The 18,358-nt window shown below is 56.0% G+C and overlaps 1 protein-coding gene across 1 annotated transcript in view; it reads right to left on the bottom strand.

Annotated features, from left to right (window-relative positions):
• LRFN5 (leucine rich repeat and fibronectin type III domain containing 5) overlaps window positions 1–14,345 on the bottom strand; it is a 50,021-nt gene extending 35,676 nt beyond the window's left edge. Inside the window, exon 1 of the mRNA XM_082762451.1 lies at window positions 14,148–14,345. The gene's annotated coding sequence lies outside the window, so the exon portion shown is untranslated. The remainder of the gene's footprint in view (window positions 1–14,147) is intronic.
• Window positions 14,346–18,358: the final 4,013 nt, after the last annotated feature.

The following is an 18,358-nucleotide window of genomic DNA, read 5'->3' as shown; positions in this document are numbered from 1 at the left end:
GACCACTGCCAAACAGCTGTTGCCATTTGATGGGATGCAGTGGCAAGGCGCACACAGATGGTCTCAGCCCACCTCCCCAGCACTGCTGCACAGCAGCCAGCCCCCCGCCACCCAGCTGGGCTCCCGCTCACCCGCTCCTCTCCCAGAGCCCAGCCAGGTCAGCCCTTGGAGAGGGGAGCACCACATGCTGCAGCCAAGCCCCAAGGGCTGGGCAGCGTAGTCCTATGGGGGCAGTCACAGGGCCGCCGTCCGGGCGTCCTGCCCGGCCGATGGGACTGCCCTGCCCTGGGGAGCGTGACAGCCCAGGGGTCCCCGGGAGCAGTGGGCGCAGGGCAGGGGTGCGCAGCTCTCACCCAGGATGGGCAGCCCCAGGCACAGGAGCTCGCTGGTGGCAGGGCGAGCCGGAGCTGGGGTCAGCTCAGTCACACGTGGACAACCCAAAATGTGGGCATACAGAAGATCCCAGCCCCTAGGGCAAGGCTCAGGGCAGGGACACAGGGACACAGGGACACAGGGACAGGGACAGGGACAGAACACTCAGACGGCTGCACACAGGGAGCTCCACAGTCCGGAGCAGCTGGATCTGCTGCTCTGACACTGCAGAGATGAAGCCATCGTTGCAAGGATGACAAAGTCAACTTTAAATCAAGTTGGTTATGTAGGCAGGTTGCCGGTTCCATCCCTGTCCTCATTTGCCGAGGAACTGACTTTCCTTCTATTGTTTTCTTCCCCTTCATTAATTTGTAAAAGGTATCCTCCTTCCCTTCAGCCCCTCCAACTACCATTAACTCATTCATACGCCATTATCTTTTCTGTGCAAGTGCTGGCTGGTAATTGGGAGCACTGCAGAGACTATTGTTCCAGGATGCCCAGAGGTGTTGTATTTGCAATTAATTTCCTGATGAAGCAGCATCCATGCATCAACACAGACTGACATTTAGAAGCATTTAGATACCATCTTACTGCAATGATTGTACCATATTAGTGTACAAAGCAGTTTATGGGAATGAATGTCATGTCAAAGTTACAGCCTTAACTAACTGCATGTTTTAAAGAGAAGCAGCAGGGTACAGGTAAATAGAAAATCAGACATTGCATCACACAGTGATGGGAAAAGAAATAATGGCAGGACGGCTTGGGATCACCAGCATGTGAAAAATGACCCTAAGCATCAGGGAATTGCTGCTAAACTGTGATTGACCACGGAGACCCCAAGCTTCCACTTCTGCCCTCCAAGCAAATGGGCTCAAATCTTACAATTTTGGGAAGGATTTGAAGAAGCTGCTTGAGCTTCTGGGAGAGAAGCAGCACACAGAGAGGTTCAAGTTCTGTTCACACATTTCAGGTTCTGTAGCTGAAGGCGTAAGCCGTGGGGAACTGAGGTGTGCAGGGTGCTGTGCGGCTGCATGCTCTGGGCACACACCAGCAGCCAGGGCACCCATGGCCAGGGGGCCTCAGCTGGGGCAGCCCCCCGAGGGGATAGAACCAGCCCCCCCTCCCCCCACGCACGGCTCCTGTCACCTCTTGCGGTGGACAATGGCATTGTAAGGACACTGCCTGTGCAGATGGAGAAGTTGGGAAACCCATACCTTAACCCTTTGTCTTTGAAGCCCTGTTGCTACGGTTACTGTATAAGGGCCTTGCAGCAGCTGGAAAATCAGCATTCCCCCTTCACCCAAAAAAGTACACGCTTTCTTCCAGTGGTGGGTCTTTCTGTAAGGAGAGCCACGATTTTACAATGTAATATAGCACAAACTGGACAGAAACCCGCACCGCTCCCAGCCACGCAGCAATCACCACGTGGGGCCGAGGCCGCGCTGTCCCCATCGATGGCAGGCGGGTGCCTCTGGCTTTTCTCACCTTAGTGGGGGAATAGCTTACGGCCCAGGCCTCATTTATTTTACCATATGTGCCTAGTTTGCTGCAAAGGCAGCTGCCCAGCCTACTAGCAGGTTGGGGCTTTCCTCCTGGCAAACAGTAACTGGCAGCCAAGCAAACTCCCTGCAAAGTGCAACTGAGAAAGTAAGTGCTGCAAAATACGGGCATGGCTTACAAATCGTTCCTTGGTCCTCAGATTATTCTCTTGTGCTGTCTGGTGCTTATATTGTGCCAGCACTGCAAGGCTACATGAGCTGATTTTATGTCTGTATTTGCACATACGTATAGATAATATAGGTATCTTCTCACTGTATTTGCATTCAACATATAACACGGTAGGCATTGCCTCATCTTTGCTGCAAATTCCTCATAATTTTGTCATGGGATTGCATGGAAAACCAGAGCATGATTTTGACCAGCATCGTTGTTTTGGATAGTAAAACCCACTGGTTGTTCTGGAAATCTCTGGCAGTCCAGAAACACCTTTTGCACCCACCTGGTCCCAGCTGCACGCTCGAGTTGGGCTGGCCATGTTGCATGGCATGCTTCTCCCTGGGAGCAAATTGCCTTTCACAGTTTGGTCAAACTGTGCTTTCTGAGCCATGCTGAACATTAAATACCCAGCCAAGCTTGAAAACATTTCATAAACGAACACTAGTAAAAACCTTAACAAATTCTGCTGTTTTAATGACTGCTCAGGAGTAACACACACTAGCTAGTCAGAGTCATGCAGGTGCAGAGGCTGAGTGCTGCATGCTGGAAGCTGGGGCGAGTCAGGTCCTGCTGCCCCCGGCAGCCCCGGAGGGACATGCCTCTTGTTCTTCGGCCGGCAAAGGCATGAGGGCAGATGCAGCTGTGCAAGGCCTGGGTTTCCCTTCCAGCAGGCGGCACCAGAACAGGCAGCACGGCTCATGTTGAGAACAACCTTGGTCGTGGTAGGTATCAGGGCTGCCTCCGCACCTTACCTTACCCAGGATGGCACCAAGTGAGCATGGCTCAAGGGATGAGGAAATGGCCACATAGGGTTGGACTGAAGCTTTGCCTGTGCTCCCCTCCTGCTACGAGTAGTGGTGATCAGAGGCAGCTCTTAGGGAGACCGGGCATCCTGCAGTGACTCTCCCCTGACTTTCTACCACCAGCTCTCTGCAAGGCAGGAGGAGCAACCAGAGGCGCAGCCATCTCAGCGTTTTAGCTTGTAGCTACTCTCTCCAGCTTTTGCCATTTTGGTTTAGAGGCCAGAAGGGAGCTTGTCGCTGAGCTAGAAAGCAGAGCTCAAGACTCTGACCTGGCTGGCATCCACATCTTGACATCAGCAGGTCAGCCTGTCACTAATTGAATTATACCTGCATTACTTAATGAACAAAGAATACTCTCCACATTATTACAATGTAATCCTTTAATTGGTTTATGAGCACAAAGTCCCACAGGGAGTGTCACAAATCCATCAGGATGCCCTGAGCACTGCATTTCTGAGCTGGCAAGATAAGAAGTGTCACACGCTGCCGTCCAGCCCTGGGCCGAGCCTGCACGGAGCCAAGCCAGCGCCCCGCAGCCGCGTGCTGCAGAGCTGCGCTGCCGGCAGCAGCGAGCCAGGCTCCATGCCAGCCCCATCCCAGGGGACACCCCACACTGGGGAGCCCCGCTCGGGGCTGCTCCCAGGGAAACGCAGCAGGACAGGACAGCACGCTCTGCCCGCGCTCCGTGTGCTCCTGCCTCTGACCCCCGTCTGGTCCATGATGCCTTACCAAAGCCAGATCTGTGCCACATCCCAGACACACGTGGTGTGGACATCAGCCCCTTACCACCCATCATGTCACCCTGGAAATGCTCTCCTGCTGCCCCCACCACTTGCTAAAATAGACACAAACCAAGGCTGTGTAAGTGAAACCTAGCATGCTTAGACAGGGCACACGGAGACTCCCCTAAAAGCAATAGGATGTCCTGCTTCATGACGCCCTGCACACACAAATCTAAGTTAAGAATCCAGCCTACAGCGTAAAATATCTGCTTTCGCATCTTAATACTACTTAATACTGCTTTTGCATCTTAATACTCAGCATTATTTGCAATCTCTGCACTGCTGGTCAGAACGTAAACTGAAGAGGGACACGGCACAATGCAGCGGGACAATGAGCAAGCCGTTGTCCCTGCCATGCTGCATGGACGCAGTCAGTGCACCACCAGATGAATGGGTATTCTGCAGAGATGTTTTGGTTTAGATTTTCTGTGTCCAGCAGTAAAGGAGAAACACATTGCACCCTCAGAGTATGATTCTTCTGATTTATGTGGTAATTGTAATGCTTGTGCCCTTCACTCTCCTCTTTTATCCTTCACCTCTCTCCACATTCCAAATATAAATCAAAGAAGCATTACTGACCATCAGGGAACCACTCGGGTATCTGGTTTCATGTATGGCCTGAATTTCAGATGGCAACTCTGCATTCTGAGAGCAAAATTCTGCCAGCCGGAATTTTACTCCTAATTATTGCTATTTATTTATTATTATTTTAACTTTCCAGATGCAATTCAAATACAGTCACGCAGTCTGTACACAGGCCTCTCTAATGCTTCTTGGTAGAAATTAAGCTCATTCAGTTGAGCTGTTTGTATCCTCCAGTGGAAGTGTGGAAGACAATAACACAACGTCTGCAAACAGTGAGGGGCTGTGATACTCAAACAGAGCTAACGCTGATCGCTGATCGCGTTAAGCGGCATTTACCTGAGCAGTTTACCTGTTACTCGTTTTTACATATTCCACAACGCTGCACTAGGAACATTCATTTATAAACTATATTCCTAATTTGTTCCCTTAGAAATCCATACAGTTGTCATGTGTAACTAGCAGTCAGCTGTAACTATCCTTCTTTACCTACTACATCTTTTTCCATGGTATTTATCATGTTTTCCTTCTATGGGAAGGGAAGGACATGAGGATTGCTTCAATACACAGAAGGTGTTTGTTTGCAGACTGCCTCTGAAATAAAACAAGTTGGAAACAGAGTGTCTGACCCAGGGCAGTAATGGGCAATAATGAATACAACAGAAATGTGAGCCCTGAGGGAAGTAACCTCCCATTTCAACAACCGCATCAAAATGTCTATAGGTCAGGCTGTTTGAACACAAAAAGCAAACTGGAGTGTGCTCTCCTTGTTTACTTACAGCAGAGCAAACAAAGCCCCTGTCCAGGACCACGGTGAGGGACGAACGTCCTGCAACTCAACTCGCCCAGCTGCCCACGAGCCCACACGCCACGCGGGGCGACGGGGGCCGGTGCTGTGACCCAGGGGATGCCCTGAGACCCTGCATCCTCAGCGTGGCCAGGGCCGGGTCCTGGATCTGACTTCCACAGGAGAGGGGCCAGTGCCCCAGGAAGAGGCCAGGCCAGCAGCCAGCTCTGCCGCCTTCTTCTCTTGCGCCCACGGCACTGGGAGCAAAGCGAGCACAGCCCCAGTGCAGGGCAGAGCCGGGCCGGTGCCCCCAGCCCCAGCCACACCAGCTGCACCATCATGCCTGGGAGCAGCGCACGGCACGCCACGAGGCAGCCCGGCACACTGCCCTTGCTCTTATTCCCCATCACACCGGGGAGTAGGTCATCACTCAACCCTAATGACCAGTGCTCATTTAATAAGACCACCGTATGTCATGTGAAGAAACAAAAACCTCCTCCTAAGGTGGCAGCCCCTCCAGAGATGTGTTTTTCTGTAAATCTGCCACCCCACACAGAGAACTTCATGGCACTGCGATTTATGACTTTCTACTAAATTTTTAAAAGCCAATGTTTCACAACATGCACAACTCTTGTACTGTTTCTCAAGTAGAGCAAGTTCAGGAAACCCCTCTTCATGTCTCTGGGCAGGTGCCAGCTCTGCGCCGCACCCAGCGGAGGAGCAGGTCCCAACAGCACGCTCCTGTGCATGTGGAACTGCATGTCCAGCAGTGTCCAGCAGTGTCCAGCAGTCCATAAGGCACGACCTTATATCACTGAAGTAACACGGCTAATAACAGCCAGTAGGGCCCTGAGCCAGGCAAGCCCTCAGGCATGCACTTCCTCTAGCCCTGTGCACAGTCCTATGGACTCTAAAAGGATTACTGCAACTAAACCTAGGTAAGTATGTTAAGCGCTAGGCTGGATGAAGGACTACACTGCCAGTGTGCCAGGCCTCTATGAAGGATGCCATGAGACAAGAAATCATGCTCAGCTTTTAGGCCAGCAAAACTCCGATTTGGTTCCATTTTTATGGAGCTGAAATATGAGAAGTACTGACTGGAGTGCTAAAGTTTTCTGATAAAACGTAAAAAAATTAAAATAAAATAAAATAAAATAAAATAAAATAAAATAAAATAAAATAAAATAAAATAAAATAAAATAAAATAAAATAAAATAAAATAAAATAAAATAAAATAAAATAAAATAAAATAAAATAAAATAAAATAAAATAAAATAGAACAGAAACTGCATTATACTACTAGAACAAGACAAAAGCATTGCTATGAATCTTTTAATTGCAAAAGCAGTTGTGGGGGCTGGGCTGAAGAGCCATTTACGATGAGCCATTTATGGCTGCTCACTGCAGGAAGGGGCAGCAGCAGGAGCACGGCACCTACCTGTCACCGCACACATACACTGTTAGGCGTACACCTATTTTTAACAAACCATGAGCTGAAATATCTTAGTTCTATCTGGAACATGAACAAACCTCCTTTTCTTGGACAGCTGAAGACATGCAGCAGAGGACTAACCATATCCCCATGGGTTTTCCACTAGCCCACAACGGGAGGGCCTCTCGCTGCTTGCAGACACGGGGATGCAGAGATGGGGAGGTGCATGTGAGGCAACTGTTGTGATCATCTGCAGTGAGAACTGGGGCTCTGTGCAAGGGAACAAGGAACAACTAGAAAGAAAACTGCACCCGCAGAACTGGTCCCCAAGTGCATCCCTTGCCACAGTCTGAGTGACAGGGACCAAACATGCTTTGGAGTGGCCCAGTCCATCACCGCTACAGCCAGGGCACCAAACACTGAGCAGCCCAAAGAGGGGCATCCATGTGGGTGCACTGCTCGCAGAGTCTGGGCAGAGCCCCTGCAGTGAAATGTCACCTGGCACACTGGTCGTCCCCACACACACTCCACAATCCTTGTCTCCAGCACAGCACAGGTCTTTCAGGCTGTGAGTCTGCTGCCTTCCCAAAGTTTCTCCCACAGAGTCACAGAATGGTTTGGGTTGGAAGGGACCTTAAAGATCATAAGGTTCCCATCCCCCTGCCATGGACAGAGACACCTTCCACTAGACCAGGCTGCTCCATCACACCTGGCCTTAAACACTGCCAGAGATGGGGCATCCACAGCATCTCTGGGCAGACTATTCCAGTGCCTCACTACCCTCACAAAAATAAAGCTCTTCCTAATACTTAATCTAAATCTACCCTTTTTAAGTTTAAAGCCATTAGTATCAGCCTTGTTCTATCACTACACCCCCTGACAAAGAGTCCTTCCCCAGCTTTCCTGTAGCCCCCTTTAGGAACTGGAAGGCTGCTGGAAGGCCTTCCCAGGGCCCTCTCTTCTCCGGGCTGAACACCCTAACTCTCTCAGCTTCTTGTGCAACAGGAGAGCTCCAGTCCTCTGATCATACTTGTGGCCTCCTCTGGACCCACTCTAACAGGGTATGCACAGAGCTGATACACAGAGAGAAGCCATGGAGTTGCATCGTGGCACTGGGTTGTGCAACAAAGCCTCTTTAGGAACCAAAGCCATAACCTAAGGGGCCCAAATGCTGCAGACTCACAAGCTGCACTGTGAGGAAAGTCCTCATGGACCAACCCACACCACCTCCCCAGCCCTGCCACAGACTATCCAAGAAGATTCCTGAACACAGCCTGCCGGGACACCCTGCAGTTGCATATGGGCAAACACCACCACAGCCTGAACTGAGGCTTGTACTTGTCTCATCTGGTTTCCTCACAACCTGGCAGAGGCAGACACACAGCCCTGTGTCGGTGCGGAAGGGTCCTAAGGGTCCTCTCGTGGCACTTGAGACCAACGCAAGTGGCAGCGCCTGCTCAGTGGCGCCAGTGCTCAGTGGAGCAGTGAGGAGCCCCAGCATGGCCGGGCTCAAAGGCAGCTCGGCGCAGTGCAGCTGGGTTGTGGCCCCGAGCAGGGGCTCTCGTGTGAAATGCCATGTCCTCAGCACAGCCACTAAGTCACAGCTGGCAAGGCAACACGTCCTGCTCGCCTTACTCAGACGCCATCCCACGAAGCCTGGAAGGGGGCTTTACATCAAGTATTTTAAGAGTGTGTTGGTGAAAACAAAAATAATGCAGCTTTCCAGAGCACAGGCAATGCTGCCAACTGTATGTGTTTTCCTTTGCTGGGATAGACTGCATGAAATGGGTAAATTCTTAACTCTGGCTAAAACCTAGAAGAAATTCAAACCACGTCTCATCCACATGGAGCATAAAGTCTCTGAATTACTGTTCAGTACTGTTAGAGAAATCCCATGCCCAAATCCTAGGACCAGAAACATTCCCACCAGTGTGCTGAAAACACATTTGGGGGTTTCCTGTCTGTCGGACTTTTTCTACTACACTGCTTCTGCCTTTTGCTCACTGCTGTATTACAGCTGGTGGTCAGTCTTCGTGCTATGGTAGGTAAAGAGCTGTCACACCTCCCTGTTGCGGGCTCCTTGCCAAGCTCAGGCCTCTGGTCTCTCCGTCCCCCTTGGCCAGGCACAGAGACTACGCAAAACAAAGAATTACAATGACTTACCAAGGGAATATCAGATATCTGGCAACATAACAATGTTGAGGCAATGGAAACAGTTTTATGCCTCTAATCCAAAAAGCAATCCAACATGATCTTGACAGAGGAGCCTGAACAAAAACTTCAAAGGACAAAAAAGCCATTCAACTTTAAAGCAAAGTTACCTAATCACGTGTTTTCACGGAAATGTTTTGCTAAGAGTTCCTGGTGAGAAACTTCATCTGGAAGAGCAACCTCAAAAGCAAGGCATTAGGCAAAGGTTTCGCAGCATTGGGAACCAGCTTCAGGCACTCAGAGTCACTCTGGCCACATGCTACGCAATTAAGGAGGCCTTCACTGAGGGTTCCCATTAGCCATTTGACAAATCACCCTTTGCATTATTCAGCCAGCTCAGGACAAATATTATCTGCAGAGTGATTTAATCCCCAGGCAGGTGGAAGCTGCCACACCAGCTAGGCCACCAACCCCAAGGCCAGGGCCAGCAGGCAGCCACCCCCCAGGGCCTGTGTGGACGGAGCCCCCAGGCCCAGCGCTGCCACCACCCTCCGGACCAGGCACCACCTGGGCACGTGCTTGGCCAGGGACCTGCCCCCAGGTCCTCCTCCCTTCAGACACCAGACACCACTACACACCTTTCTAAATTACAGGGTGATTTGTCAGCTAACATAGCTGCTACTGAAATCCATGTCCCCCGGTCCTTGGCCGGGCAGTGGCCTCCAGGGCCAGGCTCCTGGCACCACAACCTTTGACCACATCACAGACCTCTGGCTAACAGAGTCTGGACCTAGGATTCACCACCTCCAAGGGTGGAAAGGCACTGCAACACGCTGCCCGGAGAATCTATGGATGCCCCATTCAAGAGGGTGGTCAAGGCCAGGCTGGGGCTTGGGCAACCTGATCTAGTGGAAAGTGTCCCTGCCTGTGGCAGGGGTTGGGGGTAGAACGACATGCTCTTTCAGGTCCCTTCCAACACAAACCATTGTATGATTCTGTGATTCAAGGGGCTGAAGAGGGCACAGTGCCTGTCCTTGGACATCAGGGCATGAAACACCAGTCTGAAGACTTCTGAGAACCCTGCTTTTACATTCTTTGTGCCCTGTCTCCATGCCCTAAGAATACCAGTTCCTCTCACTTCCTCTACGGGCTGTATCAGTTCTCCAATAACCATCAGCAAGAGCTGCCACAGAAAAGAAAATTACTGTTATTACTGTTTCATGATGGGCTGCAGGCCAGACAGACAGCCACATAATCACCACAACCCAATGAGGGATGCTGTTTGTTATCTGGGAATACATCGAAGGTCTCCATCCCTCTTCAGGAGCCCCACAAAACCCTCACTACTGCAGGAGAAATGCACACATAAATATGGACTCATCATTGCATTCGCTTTTGCAGCAGGGTTCTGTTGGAATATTTATGATAGCCTGGAATTAGGGCATCAGCTTTTACCCCCGGGTCTGTAACACCATTTCCAAAACACGACCCGGACAGCAATTATTATTACTCTCCACCTCAGCACTCGGTGACACAGCTTCCCAGACCAGCTCCTCCACCAGCAATTATTCCCTGGTGCACAGCACAGCTGGGTGGAGGGCCGGCCACGGGCTCCCCGCTCACCCAGGGCCCTGCTCTCCATCGGGAGCTGCTCGGTCAGTTAACCCGGGGAGGAGAGTCCTGCTCCCATCCTCCCATCGCTGTGACCCCCCCTGCTGCCAAGGGCAGGCAGGTGCCACCCTGGGTGCTGCTGTGGAGGAGGGGAGGCCCCAGCACCAAAGCACCGGCTGGCTCCCTGGGCCCAATACACACTCGCAGCAAATGAGAAGGTGCTTCTTCAGTATTTTGTTTCCAGAACAATGTCTCAAACTTCAGCATACCAGAGATATACTTGACTAATTGGAAGCAAATATTTCCTTTTCATTGCAAAGTACACATTCGATATATATTTATAGAAGAAGTGGTTCACTTTTAAGCAACAAAACCCTGTACTGGTTTGAATTTGGCCTTAGAGGCTTGAGCATGTCTCCAGTAGTGCTTCTGTTCAACTACATTGTTTTCTGCTATCCATCTGCACTGACAACATGCTTTTACTTCCAAAGCATTTTAGGTAACTACTTCAAGAATAATTTTTATTTAAAACACATGCAGAGACATATCTCTTAGCACGAAACTCATCAAATAGTGTCAGCAAGCACATTTTAATAGCATAATATTGAAAAGTAATTTTACTACTAGCAAGAAAAGTCTGAAGACTGCAGAGGATATATTTAGATGCGTATAAATAGACAACACTCAGCAATGTCTGGTCAAAGGAGTACAAATCTTCCCTAATGCATGGAATATGCCTGGCCCAAAACGCTTCAACAGCACTTAGACAAGCCTTTTCTGTTTGGCTCAAATTCTGCCAGGCCTGTTAATAGCAGAGCTATTAGCATGATTTTCTGGACTGGTTGCTTGCTCAGAGAACATTCAAAGATTGTTCTATAAAACTGAACCTGTTACCACATCTGAAAGCATAGGAAATATTGATCAGCAATGGAAAGCCATTAGCTCTCCAGCATCTGACATATCCCCATACACCCCAGCAGGCGAACAAGCTCTCCAGGCACCTTCAGGTGCTTCATCTTCCCATTGTGCTTCCAGCTTGCAGGCACCCTTGCTTGCCAAGACCGTACCTAGGGGCACACCAGGCTCTCCATGAACTCTGTGTGAAACTATGCACACTAAGCCACCTGCAGTGGCAGCAGCTCACAGGAGATCTGACCAGGGAAGACCCATTTCCTTCTTGCCACACTGTTCTGCTACATTTCTTCTTGGGTTCCGATCCGTTTTGCGCCACACACTGAGTCAGCCCCATTTTTGGGCCGGGGAGACAATCCCTGATCCTTCTTCCCCTGCGTTATGACCAAAGTCTATCTCCACTCATCTCTGTGTAGCCAAATGGAAGCCTTTCTAAATGACAAGAGTTACATGAAAAATTCAAGAATCACCCCTAGGAAACCATCCTGAATAACACTGCACCACAGAGTCCAGCCTTCTTCTTGATCATAAACGGAAGATAAGATCATCCAGCCCTCCGGCACTCACTGAAATAGCACAGTTTGGAGTCCATTCCTGTACCTGTATGGGTTTTAGTAAACCATCAAAGTGGTAAACTACCTCAAACTCATGCTAGATGTCTGAAATATCCAGGATATATTTCCACTGACTGCATTGCCATGATAGAACTAGTAACTGCTCTTTCAGAAAGAAGCTATTATGTCAAGGGAAGCTTCTTAGTAAGGTTTGTGACTTGAGGCCTAGCTGGCAAGCTTGGGTATGCATTTTGATAGTCTTATGCATTTAAATGCATTTATTATGCATTTAAACAAATGCACAATCCCTTGAATACAGTATGTATTTAGAAATGTACATCAGAAAGGTGTTTGGGCACTGACAGCACTCAGTTTCTTGTATGGTTCTTCTTAGAAAATTGAACCTGACACCCAGATCAGCAGAGTCCTTGTTTTGGAGCACACCAACTCCAGTCCACCAGGACAGACCTCCAGCAGCACTGCAGAGTCCATAGGCTCATACACAGCTCACAGCTTTGGGGGAATGTCTCTAAGCTAATGGGGATCCCAGCCAGTGGCCATGAGGCACCATAAGGCATGTGCAGCCCTGAAAGCACAGGTGGACACCATGCTCCTGGAAACATCTGAAGACACGATTTGTGCTGTCAGAACCAGCTGAGACCCTCCTGTAGAGCAGCAGCAGGCCCTCAGAAACACATCTGTAACCAAAAAGGCTAAAATGACCCAGGGTGGATCCATCCCATCTCACAAGTTTGTTGTCTGGCCACATTAGCTTGAACACATCTGGACATGCAGCACTCAGCCAAGAACAATCAAGGAATGAACTGACACAACGTTACTTTGGGGACATGTGAAATGCAAGCATGGATGAGAAAGATGTCAGAACAGCAAGATGACCAAGGCATGGGTATCCAGGCTCCAGGACAGTCAGCTGGAGGCTGTGAAGGCCGTAGTGTGGACGTAGCTAGAGACACCCAACTTTCCCACGCTCGGTTTGGGGGACTGGTCAGGTTACGTTTGCACCTGCAACTGAGACCAGCAAGTCCTGCTCCAGACACTCCATGCAATGACAAGCAGTGCCTGTCCCAGAGACCTGACAGACCAAGCTAGACAAGACAAAGGTTCGGAAGAGGAAACACTGCTGTCTTGCACCACAGAAGGCAATGAGAGAGGGCAGTGCTCACGTTAACTCTCATGGCAGACCTCAGTGGGTGCAGATCCTGTGCCTCCAAGCCAGTGCTGGCAAGCAGCAAAGGAAGGGGCTTTCAAAAGCACTTCCAGCCCAGCCACGCCAGTGCTCCCCTGGGTGCGGCAGCCCCAGAGCCAGCCTGACTGTGCAGGCTCCCCCTCGGGCCCCTCCTCGGCTGCGGCTGCTCCCTGGAATCAGGTTTGTTTGCTCCTGACATCAACATGGCTGCAAGGTTTCCGCTGGCTCCTCTACAACTGTTGTGCCGTCTCCCCAAACGGGAACCTTCCAGCAGCAAAAAAGGTTTCTCCCGTCCTACATTTGCTTTCCCGCAGACTAGAAGCGTACACTACAGACAGACAGAGGGGAGGGGAAGGGACAGCAGCACACACATAGCCCGGGATCCCGGGGACAGCCTTCCAGCACCGAGGACAGAGGCGTGCGCCCGGGCGAGGGCAGCGGGACGGGGCGGCTGCCGGCAGCCTGCGGCCGCGGGGACAGGCGAGGTGCCGGAGAGCCGGGGCCCCCCCCGTCCAGCCGCCTTCCCTCCGGAGGAGCTCCACACCCCCGCGGCCGCAGGAGCCGACGGGGCGGCGGCGCAGCCCCCGCGTGAGCGCCCGGGGGCTCCGAGCGTGGCCGCAGCCCCGCGGCGCCTCCGCCGGGCAGGGGCAGCCCCGCGCGGGCGGACACGGCGCGGCAGCGGAGAGCCCGGCCCGGCACGGCCCGGCACGGCCCGGTAGAGCCCGGTAGAGCCCGGTACAGCCCGGTACAGCCCGGCACAGCCCGGCACAGCCCGGCACGGCACGGCGGTGCCGGCGCTCCCCAGGCGGCGGCAGCACCGCGCCGCGGCGCGGAGGGGGCGGCGGCCGCCGCGGCATTCGCGGCCCCGCAGCACCCCCAGCCGCGGGCGGCCGCCGGCGCCGTCCCGCGGGCAGCGGCGGGAGCGCGGCGCGGCCCGGCCCGGTTCGGCTCGGCCCGGCCCGGCCCGGCCCGGCCGGTCCGCGGGGCGCCCGCCACGCCCGCCCCGCGGCCGCCGCCGCCCTCCCGGGAGGGGCGTCCCGGGCGCCGCCGCCAGCCCCGTCCCGGCGCCGCCCGCCGCGCCGCGGGGCCAGCCCTGCCCTGCCCTGCCCTGCCCTGCCCTGCCCGGCCGGCCCGGGACCCGCCGCGGCCGCCCCCCCGCGCCCGTTCCCGCGCGGACGAGGACCGGCGGCTGCAATGCAGATGGGGCCGGGCTCGGCCGCCCGCCCCGCGATTACCTGGTGCCTCCCGGGGAAAGACGGCGTCCGGAGCGCTCCCCCTGCAGCGGCGGCCGCGGCCAGGCTCCGGCGGGGCTTCGTGGCGTCGCGGCAGGCAGGCCGGCCGCCTCTCTGCCCTGTGCCGGCGCTCAGCAGCCGCATCCTAGAGCGGCTCCGCGGCGGCGGCTGCCGGCGGCCGGGGCGGGCAGGGCAGCCCGCGCGGACGGCCCCATGGAGCGCGGCGGCTCAGCGCGGCGCGGCCGGCGGCAGCGCACATGCACACGCGCGCAGCCCGCGCCGGGCGGGCGGGAGGCGGGGGTTCGGCGCGGGGCACGCGGCGGCGCAGCTCGCCGAGCCCGCTCGCATCGCCCCGCCGCGGGCGGCCCGCTCGGCTCCGCGCCGCTCCGCGCCCGCCGGCCGGCCGGTGACCTTGCCGTGTACCTGCGCCAGGTTAATCCTCGCCGAGCGCTCTCGCTCCGCGCCCCGCTGCGTAATCCTGCGCGCCGGGGCGCCGCCGCTGGACGCACGGACGGGCGGGCGGACGGGAGGGGGGTGCGGGCGCGGGGCGCGGCGGCGGCGGCGGCGGCCCCGGCGCCTCCCGGGGGCAGCTACGGCGCAGCGGGCGCGCGGCGCGCAGGGGCGGCCGGCGGCAGGGCCATGCGGCTCCGCGCCGCTCCGCGCCGGGCGCGCTCAGGCGGAGCAGCCGCGGCGCCGGGCGTTGCGGCGGGGCAGGGCGGGGAGCTCGGCGCCCGCGGCTCGCCCCTCCGCCGCGGCTGCTGCGCCCATCCTCCGCGCCGCCGGCGGCCGCCCGGCCCCGGCCCCAGCCCCAGCCCCGGCCCCGGGCAGCCGCGCCGCTCGCTGCAGCATGGAGGCAGCCGCCGCCTCCCCCGCGCCGCGCCGCCGCGCCGGGGCGGGCTGCAGGAGCCGGGCGCCTCCCCGCCCCGCCGCACGCACGGCTGAGCCGCAGCCGCCGGCCGCCGCCGCGCAGACGTGCCGCCGGGCGGGGGAGCGCGGGGCGCCGGCACCGCACCCGGACCGGCTCCGGCGCCGCGCCCGGCTCCCGGCACCGGCACGGCACCCGGCACGGGACCCGGCACCGGCACGGCACCCGGCACCCTTCCGCCTGCCCGCGGTCCCGGGGCGCCGAGCTCGGCCGTGCCCACGGGCGCTGCCGCCCCCCGCCCCGGCGCGGCGCAGGGCGCGGGCTGCGGAGCGGGCGGCGGCGGCGGGGGCTGTGCGGTGCCGGGCGGCGGCCGCCGCTGCAGCGCGCGGGGAGCGAGGAAAGGAGAGAGAGGAGAGGACAGGACAGGACAGGACAGGACAGGACTGCTGCGACCCGTCGTGAGTGCTGGGGTTTCGACCTGGCCGCGCGTCCGGCAGAAGCAACCCGCGGAATCAGGAGGAAGGAGCGGCGGCGAGGCGGCGGCGAGGCTGAGCGCTGACCTGCATGGTGAGCGGGCCCTGACCGCAGCCGGGCCCGCGGAGCCGTCCTGCGAGCGCCTGGTCCGAGGGCACGGCCCTGGCACCTGACGTGGAGGGGATGATCCTGGCAGGAAAAGGAGAGGCTGGGTTATCTCTGGGGTCAATAAATTCGGGAGCTTTTAGGGACTTAGAGGTTGTCGTCTGGCTCCAGAGATCTCTAACGGAGAGAAGAGTGCATCTCATGCTACGAAACGCTGGTACCTTTGCTCGGTTCTCTTTTGTGAGAAAATTTCAGTGGTGTTACAGGACTGTCAGCGGAACGGTGTGACAAGTACTGCCGGGAAAGCCTTGAAGACGAGCTAACGAACCTCATCCACCTGCCAGTGACTGTGGTTGGGAGGAAGGTGCACGCCCCGCGCCCCCCGCAATGGGCCATCTCCTTGGTTGCCCTCCGCAGGGATAGCCCACGTCTGCCTGCTCTTCTGAGGTGCCCAGGCCTGCCTGGCTGCCCTGGCAGAGGCGCTCAGGGTGCTGCTGTCTGCAGCTGGACCAGCACACAGGGCAGTTGCTGCTGCAGGGTGCAGGGGAGGACTCAACAACCGCACCGTGCGCGCAGCGGCAGCGGACGCAGTGCTGCTGGGATACCCTGGCATTTTGCTGCGGGTGCACGTGGGGGAAGCTCCACCCCAGAAAAGGAGAGATGTGGTGCCAGTTTTCACACCTCTCTGCTGACACTGTTCGTGCACCGGGATCCAATGTGTGGTGTCAGTGTGGGTGAGAAAAGGGAATGCAGCAGTGCTCCTAGGCTCGGGTCTGTCCGTGCAACCCAAGAAAACTGCTCGGTTTGCAACCTCTGAGGGGGAAGAGGAGTTTGTTTTTGTGGTCTTCACAGCAGCTTGTGACTGTGGTCCAGAGGGGAGTGCCCCTCCCAGAGCAGCAGCCGTCCTCTGCTCTTCCAGCAGCCTGTGAAGCTGCCCAGGGCCTGGCAGCCAGGCTGGGTACTCGTGGCAGCTCTCATAAGTCAGTGTTTATCTCCAAGTCCCAGCTGCTGTTTCATGGATCTGGTTCAGGTTGTTACAGGGGCAGAGAGGCTAAAATGCTGGAGGGAGGGAATGACTAACTCTTCTTCTCCCCTAAGGGAAAGGTCAAGGCAGAAAGCTGAATTTGCTGAGGTTGGCTCATGAAGATACTCTCCCAAACATCCACTTCTATCACTGTTGGCCTTTGGAGCTGGAGACAGTGTGTTCAGCTTTCCTCAGTCTTGAGTCCAGCCCTGCTCAGCTTTAACAGTGTGCTCTCCTCTGGAGAGAGCAGAGACAAGAAGCTGCTCTGTGGTATAACGTTTGCAGTCTTGGCTGAGTTCTACCACATTAGACAGTCTTCTCGGGCTTGCTGTGCACAGCGTTTGCTGCTCTGGCAGTCCTCTGCTGCCCCAGGAATAGGACAGCTGGCACGGTGGTGATGCCAGCTGTGCGGCTGGCATTGACAAAGGAAGCAATGTTTGGATATGGCTTCCCTGGCGACAGCGAAATGAAAAAGCTCTGCTAGCGGAAGCTTGCTCTCAGAGTCAGGCTTATACTGGAGGCTCCGTTGGTTTGCTACCATCCAACACAAACACACCAGGAGGACTGGTCCAGAACCACTGTCTGAACTGGTAGTGTGACAGCACAGCCCAGAAACTGCCTTCTTGCAGACAGCTACAATAACGCCCCACACCCTCTGGCCTCAGGGGACTGTGCAAGGGCTGCTGCAGCTTCGATGCCAGCCTGAGGTCCATGGCAGACATGGGGTTGAAGTGGCACCACTGCCTCCTTAACGTACCTGGTGGAAAACGCTCCTCCGTGGAGTGTCTGGGAGTGTGGAGAGCCGGGGGTATGCTGGGGGGTGCTCACTCCCTGCTGTTTGAGAGGAACACAGTTCGTCTGGTCACTGTACATGCCAACAGCGATGCTCCAAGAGACGCAGCATGTCTCTTCCAGTCACCTTCCACAGCCCTCGGCCTTGTCTCCAGGTTGCCTTGCAGGTGCGCTCCCCTGGTAACAGCTCCTGGGGTCTTGGTTAAAGCAGGGCAGCCCCTAAGGCATGGGGATGCTCTTGGCTGTGATTGCTAGCAGAAAGAAAGGTGCTCCAGCTGCAGATCAGGAGAGTCCCTTCCTGGGAGCACCATGTTGGTGACAAGCCCGGACTCAGCTCTGAAGGACCAGTGGCTGTAGGGGGACTGGGCTCTACCTGCGCTGCCCAGCGGGCGGTGCCACTCAGTGAGCGGTCAGGCTCTGCCTGGATGTCCCTGTCCTGGAGGCACGTGCCTACCGCCAAGTGTAGCTCCATTGCCTGTTAGAGCAAAACCTCAGCTGCTTTCAAGCAGGAGCAGTCACCAGCGCATTCTGTTCCACGTCAGAGCAAGGCAAAGTGAACCCTGGGGCCAGCGTTGCTGCCTGCTGTCCTGCCGGTGCAGCTCCCACCCCAGGGCTCTTCCCCTCCCTCTGGTCCCCCCTGCACTGGGGTCCCTCGCTGGGGTGCCCGGGGTCGGGCAGGGGGGGCTGCGCCTGCACACTCCCTGCAGCACTCAGGGCGGGCTGCATGGGGAGAGACCTCGGTGGCCCAGGAAGGGGCCAGTCCGTGCCTGAGGAGCCCCTGCACGCCTGGCAGTGTGCCCCCAAGGTGGCCTGGGCGCGTGTCACCCACAGGGCTGGGGGCGCGCAGGGCTGCTCACCTGAGCTCTGGTGTAGCTCTGGTCCCCCCGGCCTCGGGGAGCCCTCACTGCTCCAGAGCTCAGGCACCATGTGCCTCGCCCGTTCCTCTTCCCCACA

Source organism: Aythya marila (genome assembly GCF_965140915.1).
Source record: "Aythya marila genome assembly, chromosome: 5".
NCBI lineage: Eukaryota > Metazoa > Chordata > Aves > Anseriformes > Anatidae > Aythya > Aythya marila.
Note: the sequence above shows the minus strand (reverse complement) of the source record. Positions and strands in the feature narration are given on the sequence as shown.